Source organism: Sander lucioperca, chromosome 10 (genome assembly GCF_008315115.2).
Source record: "Sander lucioperca isolate FBNREF2018 chromosome 10, SLUC_FBN_1.2, whole genome shotgun sequence".
NCBI lineage: Eukaryota > Metazoa > Chordata > Actinopteri > Perciformes > Percidae > Sander > Sander lucioperca.
In genome coordinates, this window is record NC_050182.1 from 38,314,026 (window position 1) to 38,333,605 (window position 19,580).

Genomic DNA, 19,580 nt, shown 5'->3' on the forward strand with positions numbered 1-19,580 from the left:
TTAAGAATTAAGTTCTAAAGAACTTTACGTAGTAAAAGCAATCAATGCGTCATCAGGTTTTTTCAATTTCAAAAACACTGGTAGAACCTGTCTCCTACCACAAGTATGAAAAAGCTGGCCCTCGCCGTCAAATGCCATAATGTCATTGTGATTGATGAAAAATTTGCTTCTAGCCTATGAAAAGTATCTCTAGGTGGGTCTAACATTAGTCCCTGAACTATTTGGAACTGTAAGGTGTCACATAGATTGGATTTAGGGTCCAGATTCAGTGCACATTGGCACACAGCTAAGTGAAAGATCTGCACACAGTTTCAGTACATGACGATTAATAATATAGCTCCCCACAGTTAGAGATCTAACGCAGTTAAATTGCGTTCTGGCTCCATTGCAGCTGCTTGAGATGATCCGCTGCCATCCCAGCTTTACATTCCGAACAGAAACAGGTTTGTTTCTGTCATTTCTCCTCTGAAGGCTGTGAAGCAGGAAAAAGAATGCCTTTACATGTTTTTAAAGGTAGCTGAGAAAAGATCAATTCAGTCATTACTTTAATCCTGCATTTCTAGACATTTCCATATATCAGACCTTTAAAAAGAGTTAAATCTCACAAACTCAAAATATCTTCTGCTTCTTGAAATCAAAAACCAGTGGCTTCAATGTCCCATGGCTCTACACCATATCCTCTCTTTTCAGCACATACAGTTATAATAAGTAAGTAAGTAAGTAAGTAAGTAAAGTTTATTTCTATAGCACATTTAAAAACAGCTCGTGCTGACCAAAGTGCTGTACATAGCGCATTAGCCACAGGGTCATAAAATAAAAATAAAATACACTTACAAATCAGTGATTTAGGCTAAAACGACATCAAAAGACAAACACTTATTTACAAACATAGCAGGATAAGAGAATTAAGATGCCGGGAAGGCCAATGTAAAAACATGCTTTAACATGTCTTAAGATTTTTGTTGTCCCCTTCAAAAAGTGGAGCAAAGTAAAGTAGAGCACTAAGCTCATAGGACTGACATCATCACTTATTAAGGACCATAATGACCTACATCATTTGTCATGCGGATACTACTAAATTAGAGCATCCTACCATCCTACCTACCTAACAGACTGGAAGCTGCTGAGTTTTAACTGTATATGGTCTGACAGGTAATAAATGCAGCACAATTCTCAGAAGATCTTAAATCATATTTAGAGCACATTCACCTCTGTGTGTCATACTTTAGCTAGGTATCTGTTATACTTGATATAGTAACAAACCTATTATTGGTAATAATCCAGAGAGGACTATCTTACTATATGGTGACCCATCTATCAGATTATTTTCATAATTAAACAAAATAACTTGTATGAGGGATGTTGGTTCCACATGTTGGTTAGGTGTTTATAGATGGTAGATGAAATTGTAATTGACAGTATGGCCTTTTTTCTAGCCGGCTGAGCTACTGAAATAAACAACAGTTTACCAAGCCGAGGAAAAGGTCAGTAAACAAATTAGAAAATATCAATATCAAATATCTCCTAATAAGTGAGGGCAAATCTAAACTGATCTGAACTGACTAAAATATTTATGATAGATAGAAGTTGTGGTAAAGAAGAAAACTAGTTATAAGTTAATAATGAATGAAAACTAATAACTAAACTAATAGCAGACCCAATGTGCTCCCTTTGTGATGATTTAGAAAAATTGTAAGGATAATAAAATAAGGATACACCAAGGCCCTGATTAAAAGACAATCATTAATGTCTTTCTATATCCTGTATAATAATCAAATAATCAATCAGATATAATGACTCTTTAAATATAAAGGATGTGGTAGTTATTACTTCAGATATAGAGTTGAAGGTCTGTGTGTGTAGGTTGAGAGAGATCAAGGGGGTCAAACAGCCAGCTCAGGAAACAGGGATGTAGATGTTTCCTGGGGGGGAGGGTATATTAGGTCAGACATCTCTATCTGGGCGAGAGTTCACAAGGTAATCATGGAGATGAAGAAACCTTGGACCGGGGATGCACTCAGAGGCATGGACACGCCTATGTGCCAACACAAAAGGGGGGCCCACGGGCCTGGGCCCCCAGCCCAACAATAGGAAGAGACAACACCCCTGTGGGGGTTAAGAACTTTCTGTTAGACCAAAGAAAGGAGCCATTCTATGGCGCTCCAGGGTGAAGTAGGATGGCCCACATCAATGTGTGTCATGTAACCCTTTTGCTTTATTACTTATAACAAATAGAGATCAAATGAGAGAAGTTGTTGGGGCTTTTGTGACTTCCTCTTATTAACGAACATGACGACAAATTACAATTCCTCCACCAGTGGAAAACAAACAGCCAGGTTTTTATATAGCCATGTTTTTATAACAATCAAGTTAATTGAATTCAAGTTTATTGTTCGTGTCAAATCATAACAGAAGTTATCTCAGGACAATTTACAGATAGAGTAGGTCTAGACCACACTATTATTTACAAAGACCCAACAATTCCCTTTAAGCGCAAGCGTTTGATGTGACATTAGCAAGGAAACCTGGACAGAACCTCAATCTTGGTTGGCAACAATCTGACGTGACCGGTGGTTGGGGGAGAGAGACAGAGATAAAGAAACTTGACACATAATAATAGCAGAGGGTATAATAAAATGATCAACAGTGGCAAGTATACTAACAGTAAAGATAAATTTAGAACTATGACTAATAATAATAGTAATAAAAGTACAGGGCTTTGGTAGATGAATCTGACGCTGAGGAAGGGTGCCGTGTCTGAACCAATACACCCTCCCTGGCCGCTCTAGGCTTTTTCAGCCACTCCTCACTTCCTAACTATAAGCTTTATTGAGTATCTGCCTCCCGTACCAGAACTGGGAAGCAGCTTCCAGTGATTTCTCTAAAAGAGAAATATTGTCTCTTTCAATCATTCTTTCAAGAAAAGCAGAGGATATAATTTGACTACTTACATTTACATTACGTTGAGTGAAACTAGCAGGTGAAATAATGCACCACTTGTTATCTATGACCAAAAAACATCTCTAACCATTACACTGTCACAATCGCAGCTGTTGTATCAGTTATGACAATATTGTTGATGATCATATGAGTAATACAAATGTACATGCTTTGATTTCAGTTTACAGTTAATGAACGCAACAAATAATGATTTAAACTGACATAGCCGGCTCAGAGAATGAATAATTCAAAGATGCAGATTGTGTCAGTGTCGTGCTCAGGAACAGCTTGCCTGGGGATACAAACAGTGAGATGTAAGATAAGAAAGCTGCTTTTCAAAACTCAAACTTGCATGTCAGTTAACATTTGTGAGTTTACCAAAATAATTGTTAATTATGCAATACAGATTATTGATATCTGTAAATAATAGTATAGTATAGTAAAGTATATAAATAAACTGCACTTACTGTACATATTCATGGAATTTGTATGTTTCACCTTATCCACTGCATATTACCCCGTTTTTAATGTATATTTTAGTAGAATACAGGAATAATATCATTCATGTTTTCATCATCTATTCATTTAAATGTTTCTACTTACTGTTCTTGACATATTGCAATTCCTGTCTGTCTTGTCATAACAACAGCATTTAAGGTCAACACACAGCAGTTGCTGACACGTCAAAACACCCACATCCATTGTTTTCTATGTAAGCCCACACACTGACGGTGTCCCAACTGCATTAGTGGGAGTTGATGAGCTTCTCAGCTCGCCGAGATTCACCACCGTCCTATTTCATGGAGTTGATGTGCTTCTTCTGAAAAGCACCTATTCCATTCTGACTTTTCTCTATTTTTTATTCCCCTTTTTATTTTCCTGTATTCAACTTTACTGTCGCTGTGATCTAACCTTTCCTGTGATTATCAGTACCTTAAAATTTACTCGTTGTGCAATCTTCAGTGTCTAACTTTAACTATACTTTAAAGGTCCCATGGCATGAAAATGTCACTTTATGAGTTTTTTTAACATTAATATGAGTTCCCCTAGCCTGCCTATGGTCCCCCAGTGGCTAGAAATGGCAATAGATGTAAACCGAGCCCTGGGTATCCTGCTCTGCTTTTGAGAAAATGAAAGCTCAGATGGGCCGATCTGGAATCTCCTCCTTATGACGTCATAAGGAGGAAGGTTACCTCCACTTTCTCTGCTTTGCCCACCCAGAGAATTTGGCCCGCCCATGAGAAAGAGAGAGACATCATGGCTTGAAAACAAGTGAAGCATGGCAGTTGGTCAAGGCCACACCCCCAACCGTTTGAAACCAGACAGACAGCTGAATCCTTGTTAGGTATGATACAGATACTAGAGAATTTTACTAGTGGACTGTTTGTAGTTCAATTCCATTCATCCTGAGACATCATCTGACGAGTATCTCCTGTGCAGTCACGCTACGTTAAACAGTAGCCATCCATTGTGATGCTGGGTAGTAAGTTTCACTTTCACCTCTATATTTCTTTTTATTTATTTATTGCAAGACAATAGTAGCGGTTAATATACTTTGGCAGGAGAGACAAGTGAAGAGTCACAGAGAAATGGACAGGCAGTGAATGTGGAGGCTGAGAAAGAACAGTAGTGTGAATTTCCCTTTACTTGAACACTTTAATTAAACATTTTAACATTCATGTTTTAATCATTTTAGCCTCTTCTGTATTTCCAGTAGGGATGGGCGATACCACACTTTTAGGATTCGATACGATACCGATACTTTTTCTTGCATTTTCATCGATATCGATACCGATACCGTTAATTTCTTATTGTCAATTTTTGTCAGTAAAAATATTATTATATTTAAGAAAAATCACAAGACAAATACAGACCATTTATACAAAATGTATTATGGTCAACACATAATAAAATTAAAATAAATAACATAAATATGAATGAAATAAATTAAATATGAACAAAAACATACACATTTTCAGGCCCTTGGCTGTGTCGCTGTCGGCTGTGTCGCACGTTGATGCTCATTCGCTCGTCTCCTGTCACGTGACATGGGCCAGCTCAATACGCCGCCAGGTACAGGGGTGTCCCGGCACATAGTAATTTAAGTAGGTAATCTAAAACAGCTGAAAGTGATGCATACACCCCCAATTATTATTTTTTAGTTTATATCGATATTCTTTTAAGGAAATCAATGCCAAATGAGTAGCGTGAGTATATCGATCTATCGATACCACAGGATCGATACGCCCATCCCTAATTTCCAGGTTGTAGTGTGGATCATTCATTGCAACATTTAACCTGAATCCCATGGATACCTGCTTCGCAGAGCATTATGCTACTGCTGACTGACATGGTTTTAAAGCTACTGTTATCTAATTTTTGCTCTCCAAACATCTTCAAAAACACAAGGAAATCAAAAATAAAATGGCCCATGTGTTCCTAGGCCAAATGGGATATATAATCTCTAAAGTGTCTTCTGGAGCAGAAAGATGTCACCTGCAAAAAGCACAGATCCAATCCTGGGCCCACAACACTGAAAACTCTTTGTCCCTTGGCAACACCTATAGATTCTGTTCATGAAATTCAAAAACACACTGATGATGAGGCAAAGCTCTTTACAAAATACAGAGCTGCAATGTCCTTCTTATGCCCATCATCTTGAAAAATGTATAGCTTTGTAAACAACATGGGCAATATGTTTATCTAATGCCAAGTTTAAGGAGGATACATTGTTGATTCTGATACGACATCCGTACAAGAAACAGAATAATTAAGCATTTAAGAGTCACTATCTGATTATCTTGTAGTCAAAGCTTCCCAGAGATGGTGCATGATAACTCTGGGGATGACGGGATTAAGGGTTTAGGAAGAAAGCAACTGAGAATTCAAAATGGCAGACAATTAATGTGGAGGAAGTTGGTATCAGCAAGAATTTAAGGGAAAACAGAATTTTCTTCATAGAAAAAGTGGACAATAAGCAAAGTACCACCAGTTGGTCCAACAGTATAACAGAATAGTATAAATGGTTTAAAGCTGTAACCCTTGCAACAAGCAAAAACAAACCTTAAATCCATGAAATCTGTTGGAGTTGGAATTGGAGTCAACAGCAGTATACAACAAAATGCGCGTGGTCCTTGGGCTCCGCTTGAAAGTGTGCATGTTGTCTCAAGGCAGTTTGTGAAATGGTCACATTATTTAATCTATTGATTCGTGTTCACGCGTGTGGCGTTTTGTTTCCCCGTTGTCTTCCTAATCACAACTGTCCCGTTATTTTCGCGCGTCCCCCGCGGCCGCCTCCCAGCGTGTGAGGCGTCCTTTCCCCGTTGTGTTTTTCCTAAACCCAACCTCCGCCATCCAGTTATTATCGCGCGTCCTCTGCGTCCGTCTCCCGGCGTGTGAGGCGTCCTTTTCCTGTTGTTTTTTTCCTAATCCCAACCTCCGCCGTCCCGTTGTTGTTGTTGTCGCGTGTCCCCCAGAGACCGTGGATCATGTCCCGGGGTGTGACGTTTGCTTTCCCCATTAATCTTTTCGTGCTGGCCACCACGAAAAAAAAACGAGATAAACGTGTTGTTGTACACGAATCAATAGATTAAAAATAACGTGACAATTACACAAACTGTCATGAGACCGTGGTGGTATGTATGCATCTACTGTATATCCTGACCTCCCTCTAAAGGCTTCACCACCTTTACCCCACTGATGATATTCAAGGAGTGGCTGGCCTGTCAGACTGGCCATGGTTGGATGACTGCTGCTTAGCAACAGCAGGAAAGGATGTTATATTTTCCAATCTTTTCTCTTTTCTTTGTCTCACTTCTTGTCTCAGGATAAATATTATCAGATGGTTTTGAGTCAGATTGAAGCTCTGCATGTGGACAACCTACTGTAGGTAGAAAGGCAGCACAGGTTTGCCAGGTCGTTGCAGGTTTTAGTATAGATGACAGAAATCAGATAAGATGAAACTTCACAATCCGCCAATTCTTCTAAACAAAAAATGCTTTGCAAAACTCCTCCAGTACAGCATGCTTTATTCACCAAAGGTCTAAGCTTGTTGTCGCTTTACTTTGTGCGCGCCATGTTTTAATTTAGATTTGCATTGAAGCCCACACTGGTCAGCACCACTGTGTGTGTTCTAAAGTAAAAAAAAATCTAATTTGTAAGTATTTTGTTTGTGGATTGGACAATGTGTCATACACATTTGTAAATCTGGTTTTGTCACCAATATTGAGACAAATATTTCTCCACAGTCAGAAGCCTTAAGCCGCCTACACATAATGCACAGTATAAACGCTCTGTGCTGGCTGTGCCATTGTTTTTCAATTGGGGGAGAGTAGTAATGACAACTCGGAAAAAAACACTACCCTTGGCGTGGCGCACCTTTCAAAATTGCCCCTGAGAGCTGCACTCAAAGTTCAAATTATTTCAACTTTGACCTTGGCCGCTGATCGTTCAAGGCACAACCAAAGCCAGAAGCAATGATGAAGTATACCTGCGCTAGGGCTGGGTATTGTTAAAAAAAATTAGATACCAATACCAATACCGTGACTTTGATACCGGATCCTAAACAATACTTTTTTCGATACCAATTTTATAAAATAAAATAAAAAATTACAACATTACACATTACAGCACACATCTTAGTATTTATCTCTCAGCTCCCACTACGTCTGCACCCATCTCAGTGTAACGTAAAGTTTTTCCTGCGTGTCTCTACGACGTGTAACATACGACAGCCAAACATTATTAGATCTTGGTATAAGCATGCTGCATGCTTATTGGCTCACTGACGCTGATGAGATTACCTCCTTAGGTATTGAAATTGGGTATTTAATGACGAGGCATTTTTCGATACTCAATACTTTAGAGACAATTTGGTTGGTGCCTAAAAAGTATTGAATTCGGTACCCAGTCCTAACCTGCGCTGCGTTTTTCCCCTCTGTCTGCAATATACTCGGCATCCTATCCTTTTGAAACTACAGAATGTTCACACAGTTTCGGTTGCAAATCACATGGTTCGCTGATTAGACTATATCATATGAGATAATATTTTATATGTTTTTTTTTAGATATTTTTTCAGTTTTTTTTGATAGGATATTGAAGACGGGAATGGGTGGATAGAGAGAGAGAGAGAGAGAGAGGGGGCACAACATCCAGCAAAGAGCTGCGGGTCGGACTCAAACTCGGGCCGCTGCGGTAAGGACTAAGCCTTAGTACTGTATATGGAGCTCATGCTCAACTAGGTAAGCTACCGAGCGCCCCGCCTAATATTGTTTTGACGTTCCATGTTTTCTTGTTCTTTTGGGGAGTTTGAGGAAATTCCTTGATGATGTTGCATTAAAAACTGCAGTTTCAGTTGTGGAAACCCTGGAAAGTGTTGTATTTTGCAGCCCGGTCTCACGGCAGTTCGTGTAAATGTCACGTTATTTTAATCTATTGATAAATGTTCACGGAGACATTTTTGTCGGTTTTTACGTGGTGGCCAGCACGAAAATGTGAAGTAATGTATTTCAATGGGAAGCATATTTCGTGGTCACAGCACAAAAATGGTAGGGAGTAATATAAAAAGCCGAAAATCTGCGTAGGGAGATTGGTCGGGGTGGTGGATGGGTCAAACAACACTGGACTTTCACCCGGGCGAGCGGGGATCGCGTCCTGCGTGTGGCGTTTTGTTTCCTAATCACAACCGTCCCGTTATTGTTGCGCGTCCCCAGCGGCCGTCTCCCGGCGTGTGAGGCGCCCTTTCCCTGTAGTGTTTTTCCTAAACCCAACCACCGCCATCCCGTTACTGTCGCGCGTCCCCAACGGCCGTCCCCTGCGGTCGTCTCCCGGCGTGTGAGGCGCCCTTTCCCTGTAGTATTTTTCCTAAACCCAACCTCCGCCATCCCGTTACTGTCGCACGTCCCCAGCGGCCGTCTCCCGGGCGTGTGAGGCGTCCTTTTCGGCCGTCTCCCGGCATGTGAGGCGTTCTTTCCCCGTAGTCGCGTCCCCAGCGGCTGCCTTGTGGCCACCTCCCAGCATATGGGGTGTACTTTTCGGCCGTCTCCCGGCGTGTGAAGTGTCCTTTCCCCGTAGGGTATTTTGTGCTGGCCACCACATAAAAAACGATAAAAACGTCCCCGTGAACACGTATCAATAGATTAAAAATAACGTGACATTTACACGTTTTTACTGACTGCCGTGAGACTGGGTTGTATTTTGATGTGCTTGAACTGTATTGCTTGGTAAACTGTGTGAAGAAGATTCAAGACAAGAGGGTTTTTCTGTTACTGTGACTGCAGGGGCTGGTTTTGTTTACATTGTAGGAGTATTTAGGAAATTATCTTGTTTTGAGGAATTTCTTCTTCTGTCTATTGTTTCTGCTCGTGTTCAAATTCTTATAGATGACCTGCTGGCAGACAGACTCGCCCACGCACTCAGTCAGAGCTTTATAAATAAAGATAGTAAGCACATATAAGCAGGAGCCTCACTTTCTCCCAGAAATAACACCCTCCTGTTTGTGTTGAGGTATCAGACGCCATCCATCAAAGGGCGATCTGTGTTTCTATCAATAAAAAAAACTCATGCATTTTTCAACATTCAAATACCTTGCAGCTCCAGGGACGGATGTTGCATTCCTGCCTGTCTACCAGCTCTGCCACAACAAAAGAATGATTCATAAATATTAGAGCGGAGTACACCAAGCCTCCTTTTTCACTGAATGCTCTTTCTTGATTTACTGTAGAACTATAAAGTTACACCATTTCTCTCACATGGGCTTTTTAGGGTTTTATAAACTCCCTGAGGATCAGCCTGCATATATTTACCATTAGTTTGCTAGCAGGTTATCCATTTAAGAATGTGCCTCTGAAACAAGCTACAGAGATGCCCTTGGTACACACAAAAAAACCTTATACTTAGAGAAAGCACTTGAGGAAAAAACTGAATTGAGCGAGACTTTGAAGCATACAGATGATAGATTACACAGCATTTGCTCTTTGGCTGTTTTGCTACTGTGTTTTAAAATGATTCATCTCTGCATTTCTGAAAGCTAAGTCAATTTTTTTCTTTGTTTGTGTGAATTTAATCACAACACAGACACAATCCTTGTCTCAGCATGACACCTCACTTCAATTCCTGGGTCTGAATTTGCAGATGCGGCCAACATTGTTATGGATCTCCTGTATTTTTCTTTTTTCAGACTGATTATGATAAACGAATGTTTCTCTCACCCGCCCATTTCCAACCTATTCATCACAGGGCCAATAGAATATAAAAAGATCACAACAGAGGCTTTTAAAGGGCCTCACAATGGAGGCAGCGGCACACAACTCGTACATTTAGCCTCAAGGGGCTGGTGACAAGGATAACACAAGGGGCAGATATTTTTATTCCACCACATACACACGTATACCCTATCTAATAAGATATCACACTGTGTCATAGAATATGCCACACAGCCCTGTCCTTTCCATGTTACTGATGATGACTTCTGGCAAGTAAATTCCTGTCTCATATAGTAAGGACAGGAGAGACAGACATATTGTTCTACTGCTTGAGATGGTGACAGATGAGCTGGCAAAATGCTGACTGGTCACAGTCACACACAAAAGCAACACTGAAATGCGCACATGCTGTAAAAGCTGTCATGTATATGAAGGGGGAACAAATGATGACAAGGACAAGTTTTCACTGAAGGCAGCCAGCAGGGTTACATGCTGCATGTTACAAGGTTCTTACTCTGTATTATTTTATGTAAAAAGAATGCACAAGGAGGTGCTGATTAGGGTAAAGCCTGGTTCACACGGCAGGATAATTAGGCAGATTTTAGTCCCGATTCACCCCTTCCGACAATCTTAAGGATGCTCCGATTATCGTAAAATAATCTGTTCAGATATTCCTGCCGTGTGTGGTGTGTTAAGACTGCTCTCGTCTGCTCGGAAGGACGTCGGGACCGCTCCGATCTCAAAAGCGGGGATATCCAAACATGTTGGATTGTTTTGGCCCGATTTCTCCTCGTGTGTGGTGTCCCCCGGGGACAAACGAGCACGCAGCCTGTGGACTGTGGCGTGTAGCCAATCAGAAGGCGAGATGACGAGGCGGCGAGGAAAGCACCGGGAAACAAAATCAAAACAGCCGGCGGCATGGCGCACCAGTAAGTCCGGTGGACGTCGGAAATAAGTATAGCAAGAATAGTCCATGCTCGCGTTGTCTCCACTTCTTTGACCATCGCCTTTTCTTTTGATAACATTTTTTTTTGGTTAAAAACAAACTACAAATTATCGCCACTGCATCCTCTTCGTCCGCCATGATTGTTTACTCTGAAGTCACGTTTGCTCTCGAGGGATTTTGCGAGATTTCCCGTCTGACCTGGGAATGCTCGGGAGTGAAATCGGTTCGTGTGTGATGTGTTGATTTTGCCGTGTGCTGCGCACCACACACTGTACGACCAAAACTGTTAGAGCGGTGATTTTTTATCGCCTCAGGATTGGAAAATTTGCCGACAATTTTAAAATCGTCCCGTCTGAACCAGGCTTTAGGTACTAAGACCCAGTGCTAATATGGCACCGGTGCCTTAACGACTGGTACCCAACCCTAGTGCTGATACAATAAAATGTGTATTTTGAATGTTTCAGTGCCTCTATCTAATAAGGAGTTCCTCAACTGTAACTAAAAGCTGTATTCATAGTTAATGAATCATTTTCTAATGCTTTATGTCAATTATGAGCTATTAAAAACCAACATTTGGGTTGCCAGGTTGCAAAAAGTCTCTCTAGTTGGTGTTTGTTGTCCCACAGCTTAACACTTGCTTTGTCCTTTTAGCTCTTTTATTCATCGCATCTGGTATGGGCATTAAAAGGACTACAAATAAAATGTGATAAAGTCTTTCAAAGCTGTGAAATTGATATGATTTAGTAAAATCAAACTTCAATGGATATTTACAACTTAGAAACTACATGCAATCATAAAAAGGGAATGTACTCCAGAGCCCCAACCCTCTGATATTTAGGATTACAAAACTAGAAGAAAAGATAAGATCAGAAAACTACAAACATAAAAATATCTCTCTAAAAGAGATAGCATTTTATAAAATCACAGTGAAACAAAGGACACAATTAAATTAAAGTTGAAGTCAAGTCAACTTTATTGTCAATTCTGCAATATGTGCCAGCCATACAGAGCAATCGAAAATACGTTTCTCTCCGACGGTGCAATAAGGACACGTACAACTAGTATAAAAAAAGATAATATGCACAATTTATAAAGAAAAGTAATATATATAATACAGTAATACATTCTAAATAGTGCAAACGTTAGGCAAAACCAAACAGTATAGAAAACTAAAGATATTGAAAATGTGCAATATAAAAGGAAGAGTTCCTGAGTGCTGTTGAACTTAGAAAGATAGTTGAACCAAGAATATTACACCAAGAATACAGACTAAATGTAGCAGTTAAATCAGACACATTGATGAAAACCACTAACTTATGCCACCTGAACTATCTCTCTGCATTTTCATTTTCCAGATTGTCAATGGTCAAATATTCCATGGGAGAAAACATCTTGATAATCCATAGAGCGAAAAAGACAAAATGTTTCAAAACCTTCAAAAGCCAATTGTGGAGTTTAAAAGTATTGTAGTAAGTATGTACTATTCATTAAAGGTGCTCTAGGCGATGTTGGGTGACGTTACTTCTTGTTGACGTTCAAATTATTTTCAAACAAAACGAGACTCGCTCGCTCCCCCCTCCTCCTCATCCCGTCCCCCTCGTGCTTCCGCGCACTAACCCCCCAACCCCCACCCCCAAATCCTTCTTGTCGGTTATTGGCTGGAACGCTGGAACACTGTTTGTGTATCTTTCGTGGTGCAGGTTGGCCAGTTTGTTATTGTTGGCGTTTGTAGAGCCTGGGCTGTCTACAGAGACCGTATTGTTTTACAGTGTGTTCAGGGGACAGGCAGCTAGCCGATAGTGAGATGTTTGCTGTATGTGACAAAAAATGTTGTAGCCTAAAAAACGCGTGACATCGCTTAGAGCACCTTTAATGAAGCCATTAGTTACAGCTTGTAAACCCTAAAGATTTATTTGTGGCCACAAATGTCTGGCAGGGGAATGCATCCTATGGTCTAAACTCTGCTGCCCATCTACTCATCCACACCCGCTCCAGTGACCACATCACCCCAGTCCTCCAGAATCTCCACTGGCTCCCTGTTCCCCAACGCATTCAGTATAAAATCCTCCTCACCCACCATCCATAACCAGGCTCCTTTCTACCTCACAGACCTGCTCCCCCCCCCCCAAAACTATTTTAAAGCTTACAATGCTGGTTGAGACATTATTGAGTTTTAGCTAATATAGAAGTGAATGCTGTACTTATTTTGTAAAACGTCTGGGGGGAAACTGTAGCATAATGTTGAAATTCCAGAGATAAGACATTCAGTAACAGTAATCCATCACTGTAGTTAACAGGTACTGCCAGTTCTGTTTTGAAAAGTTGTGTCAGAGTTGTAAGGGTATCTAACTTTCACTTTCTGCCTCTCTGATTTTGGAATGTCTTCCAGAACTGAACTTATCAATGGATTTTATTTGTGGGGTTTATTTCCAAAGCTGCATATCCTAACATTTGAGACTCTGTAACTAGACAACGGTTGGCATTTTTTCTCGATTAATGACAAAATTATTGATTTTCGTTGATCTACTAATTGATTAATACAAAAAAATATCATATATATGTCATGTACCTACATCTAAGAGGAACAGGACTATGAGTCCACAGACATGCTAGCAACTCTGTCAGGCTGTACTTTATGTGCATGCTAATATTTGCGTATTAGCACTAAACACAAAGCTTAGGTTGATTGAAAATATCATTAGTTTTGCAAAAAGTAATGTCATTTTGACATAATGATGGTGCTAGATGAAAAAAAATCAAGGGATCACCAAGAGATTTGGTAAATCCTGAGGGGAATATGGATGTCCGTGGCAAATTTCATGGCAATCCATCCTATAGTTGTCGAGATTTTTCACAAATTCTAAACTCATGGTGACGCTCGATCAGGGGATCACCAAAGTCAGTAGGATATATTCTCTGGGGATATAAATGTGTAGAAAATGTGTCTTGGCAATCCATTTAATGAGATTTTAAAATATGTCTGTGTAGAGTATGCGCAGCAGGGCAAGGAAGCATTTCATTGGTTATTTCCCAGCGGAACGCGAGGCAGTGATTAGTGGGTGTTTTTACAGGATTACAGCAGCTACAGATGACTCATCTTTTTCGCCCCTTTTTCAGAGCCCATAAGTTATCTATTGCTGTCAGGGTGTAGACCATTTCAAACAATATATAAGAAAAAGTGTATGTTGTAAATAGTTACCAACCTTACCTTTAAGCAAGACCATCATTCTCTAACCATAACCATGTGCTGTGAGTTGCCTAAACAGAACATAAACATACTGTACAGTATGCAGGGTTGGGTATCGAGACCCGGTGCTAATACGGCTCCAGTGCCTAAACGACTATCGGACCGGGCCAAACACAAACTAGCGACACAAAGTTGCAAGCACATTTTTGTCTAGAATAATGTTTAATGTTGTCTTAAAACTGACATCATTGGAACTTAGTGTCCTACCCTATAGCCCCAGTTTGTGCCTGTCACGTATTATAATTACATTCGAATCACAGAGCATTCTGTTTTACTGCTGTTTTGAAGGTATTTCCACAATCCTCCAAGAATCTCCCATCCATCTAGAAAAGTATTTTTAAACTTTTTCCCATGTTGAGACTATAATACTTTAATACATTTTATTGCTACTTACATATATTTGTCTATAATAATGTTACAATATATTATTCTATATTTTCATACTAAATAATGTGTTTATATTTTTCACTTGATGTATAATAAGATCTAGGACTCAAATAGCAAGTTACAACTTTAGAAACAACTGAAAAATCTTTTGAAACAGATGCTTAAACGAGACTTTATTGATCGGGGAAACACCTTTAGGACAGCAGTAAGTGTTGATTAACAACCTTCTGGATGGGTTTTAAAGATCACTGGCTATTTCATTTTAGGACAACTGAATGGTTAGCCCTGTGACTCAAATGTAATGGTAATACATTAGAGGCATACCTGTAACTTGGCCTAGCCATAAGCTGATATTGTAGGAAAACAAATGAAATACGTTGCCAGTTAATGTTTTGCAGCTTTAATATATATATCCGTTTCCTCTTCATTTTGAAATATAATCACACAGCATTACCTTTCTTACAAGATGTGTTTTCTATATTTGTATAGAAATCCAATTTTTATGAGACATGGTTACTGAAAGAGTATATCCTTTATGTAATAATATGCTACAACTGCAGGTTGTTTGCAGTTCATCCATGGGTTAATACATTGAAGAGAGGTAAACTATGAAAATAACTCTGCTCTTCTGTTTTGGCTGATGTGTATTTTTAACAAATATTTGACAAACTGAATGCAGGGAGAATAATTCCCTTTCAGTGCTATATAATACATAATCTCAGTGCCAATGACATTTGAATAAAGTTTAATTAAGGGTAGGAAATGTTTAATCTTTATTTTCCTCAATAAAATGCTTTGTGTCACTTTTTAGAGACGAAATACTGCAGACACGGTTGTTTTAATATTTAAATAAAACACAGAGCTGCTTTGGAACACAGGCCCATAAAGGAGAAGCATCCATTTGGTTTGTGTTCATAATCACTGTCAGACGGCTGTGACCAGATGGCAGAGATGCTACTTTGGACAAACTCCAGAGCCACTTCTGTTCTCTGAGGAGATGTCTCTGTGAAATCTAACCTTGAATCTGCCAAAGAATTTCCCCCAATATCTGCATATGCCCACAAAAAGTTGCTGCATGCTTTGTTGTTATGCTTTCAGGATCAGATTCTCTCAAGTCAGTCACCTTCAGCGATCAGCTTGAACGTCTGCCATCTACTCACGGCAGGGCTTCTGTGGATCTGGAGATGAGTCCAGAGAGCATGCGCTTCACACTACACAAAGCAGAAAATGCACTTCGGAAAGAAATAAGGAGGAATAAGAAATAAGTAGGAATACCTTCAGCTGGAGACTTTCAGAGAGCAGGACTTTTTTTTTTTAACAGTTTCCTCCTATACTTCTTCCATTTGTCATCTCATAATTTATATATCCTAAAATTGCTCCAATCTCACAGCCAACGCTCCAGTAGAATTGAATCTGCTCTGAATGTGGCTAAAAAGAATCTTAAAATCAAAAAGGCTTTTCTCACAGGCGAGTAAAGTCAAGGTTGTTTGGGATGACTTATTATTTTGATGACGCCGAGCACTCTAAGTGACGTCGTGACAGGGTTTCATGTCTGTCCTACAGAGTCCTTGATTAAAGGTGCCGGGAGAAAGCAATACCAGCAAAGCTGTGCTCCAGCATTAACCCCTCTGAATTAGGGAGGAGCAGACAGAGACAGAGGAGACAGAAGGATTATTGTCATATGCAGCCATGTTTAGCATTCAAAAGGCCTTCCTGTGACAACTGTTCAGCCCTCAGCTTGCCCAAATGTTTTTGGCTCTGTTAACCATACATTTGGTTTGCAAAAATATTGAAATGAAAGAATATGGCATATTTCCAACAGCAGTGTAAGAGTGTGTCATTGTTTTTCTGTCACACAAGCCTTAACTTTAAGAAATGTACTTTTAAGTCTGTCTCCTAAAAATGACATTTATATACAATTAAATGGTTTTTGCCAAATTATTTTTTTCTGTATTTGTTTGATTAATTTAAAGCTATAGTTATAAAGTGTGGTTTCTGTCTCCCCCATGAGGAATTCTAAGTAATGACAACAACACTGTCGGCGTGTCCACATGATACAAGCCTTCCGTGATTGCGCACACACCCCCCACCCCTCCTCCACACAGTTGCTAGTAGCCAAGGAGGACACGTAGGATTAAAAAAACATGATGGACTCTTCAGACGAGGTAATTATCTTCAATTGAGCTTCTGCGCGAGAAAGTCACCGGACGACACAATCTTCTGAACATAGTCATACTGAGAAATACAGAGAGAGCTGGGTGGAGCTGATAGTCTTAATAAGCTTTGTAGCAACTCATTTGGCAATGGCTTGAATGTAACGGACATTCAATAATATCCAAAAAGTTACGCACCAAAGCTTTAAAGAGAGGTATCGGAAAAGCCTCCGATACTGCCTAAAATGCTAGTATCGGTATCGGAAAGTCCTGGAGTTTATGCACAGATCCGAGACCACATAATTTGGCCCTGAAGAAAATGTACTTTTATTTTTTTTAAGATTATTTTTGGGGCATTTTAGGCTTTTATTTTTATAGGACAAATTATGACGTGAAAAGGGAGAGAGGGGGACATACAGCAAAGGGCTGCAGGTCGGAGTCAAACCCGTAGCCACTGCGTCAAGGAGTAAACCTCTAAATATGGGCGCCTGCTCTACCAGGTGAACTACTCAGGCGCCCCAATGTACTTTAAAGTAGTTTATTTATGTTCTTTCACCGTTATGACTGACTGTCAAACTGGATAATAAAAGAAAGTTTGACGGCATTTATTGTTTGTGTTTGTTCATGTTTCACAAAAAAGTTGAACCTGAGCCAGGCCGAACAACAAAGATAGAAATCATTTCACATCCATACAGGGATAGTAGTATACAGTTGTTAAAACATAATAAAATATATGACACACTGTTATCACATCAGTACTCGGTATCGTCCGAGACGCAAGTTCATGTATCGGAATCGGGAAACAAAAAATGGTATCGGACTATCTCTAGTGGTTTATGTTCTGTTTAGGCAACTAAAACACTTTGGTTAAGAGTAGAAAGTAGGTTTTGGTTGAATATTAAAAAAAAAAAAAAAAAAAAAATTAGCTGACTGGCTAACACTGGCACATTTACAGAAATGTTGATTAATGTGCATTGTCCTAATCAAATGAACTTACAAACTTAAAAAAACAAAGATACCATCTCGTGTCACCTTTTACTTTTTAACTATTTAAAAAAAAAAAAAAGACTACCATCTTTTCCCAAACTGTACCTGCTTCAATAAAGGTGATGACAGCTACGGAGATAGCCTTATAATTTATATACCGCAAACATCTGATTGGTCAGCTTGGGTTGCTTGTGCTTTCTCCTACATGTTACTGATGCTGGTACAGATTGAGAGTGAGAAAATGACAGTGATGAGAAAATGTAATAGTGGGTCTGAGTTTATTATAATAAAAAGAAGTGGGGACGAGTGTGCCTTGCACTCATGATGGTCATTTAATAATCCACCAAGATCAATAATGTCTAGCTACTGCTCATGAGATAGCAATCTCAATACATTGCTGATAAGATTTAGGATACGTTTTTCAGTATTCAGTGCACTAAACGCTTGTCTATTTTACCCAATACAGCTTTTACAGTTTGTGTTCCAGAGTCTCTATTAAACTGAAATATTTCTCAGAAAATACTTAATCATGTGAGTTTCTCCCAGTGCAGAGAGGGGCATCAATTGAATGCAGAATTGTATAAAAGCATTTAATTTTACAGACTGTAGAGGGTGACTGTGTCTGGCTTAGCCTTGTTTTTTTTTGTTTTTTTTGGGTGACCTGGGTTGTAGTCTTGCATTGCCAGACCTTCCTCCACAGCACTGCCAAGGAAGGTCTGGCGAGTCCACACAGTTCCAGGATGGGAGAAAAACTTGCTCTGGTTTATTGGCATTTCTTTAAACCAATCACAATCGTCTTGGGGCACGTCTTGCCTCAGCAAAATAGCCTCAGTAAGGAACTTGTTTTGGTGGAATGTGTACGTTCAAAGGTTGTTTTAGTCATGAAACAGAAAACTCAGATTGGACAGATAGTCTAGCTAGCTGTCTGGATTTACCCTGCAGAGATCTGAGGAGCAGTTAACCATAGTCCTCAGAAATCCACCGGAGTTTAAAAGTACACAAAGAAAGCAGAAGGTAGCGGACATCTGGCAGAATTTACAGCGGCACCCTTGAACAATCGTGGAAGTGAAACATTGTGGATATAGACTACTCATGAGATAAAGCGGGACGTCCACTAATTGGTCAACACACTGAACACAAAAAATGTCAGAGAGCACAGATGAGATTTTAAATGTGCACAAAGTTTTGGACTTAAGCAGAAATCTTGCTCAAGCACATCTGAAATATGACAGTCCAGGGGTAACAAGCAGTATACCTGTCCTCTTATGTCTGAATAAAGCCATTACAGAACATTTACGTGACAGAAAGCTGTATTATAAGGCCCAAAAGCCATTACTTGAATACATGACTCCATACCTTCTAGATTCCATGTCTATAAAGGGGCTATAGAGACCAAGCCCATACTCATATGCAAGCATTTCTGCAAAGCGACAATTTGGCCCATCAAATAGTGGGATGTCTTGTTTCTGCTTGTGCTGCGATGTGGAGGGTAAAATGGAGGCTGAAACAGCTCTTTTCCTTTGTCTTTGCCATGATCAAACACCCATCCAAGCAAGAAGCAGCTAATGATTAGCATAATCACTCAGTCCCCAGAGCACTCAATCACCTCCAGTGGCAATTTATGATGCAGAAGGGGAGACATGATCGAGAGGAGCTTTTCTAGCCCATAATTGGCAGTAAATATTGTATGCAGTATATATATATATTTTTTTTTTCT

General features: G+C 39.8%; 1 long non-coding RNA gene across 1 annotated transcript; it reads right to left on the reverse strand.

Moving 5' to 3' along the window:
- Positions 1-725: 725 nt before the first annotated feature.
- On the reverse strand, positions 726-19,053 carry LOC118496123. Its single transcript, XR_004898584.1, has 3 exons — positions 19,043-19,053; positions 14,479-14,486; positions 726-938 (listed from the first exon to the last, which is right to left on the reverse strand). It is a non-coding gene; the product is annotated as an uncharacterized LOC118496123 (long non-coding RNA).
- Between the last annotated feature and the right edge of the window lie 527 nt (positions 19,054-19,580).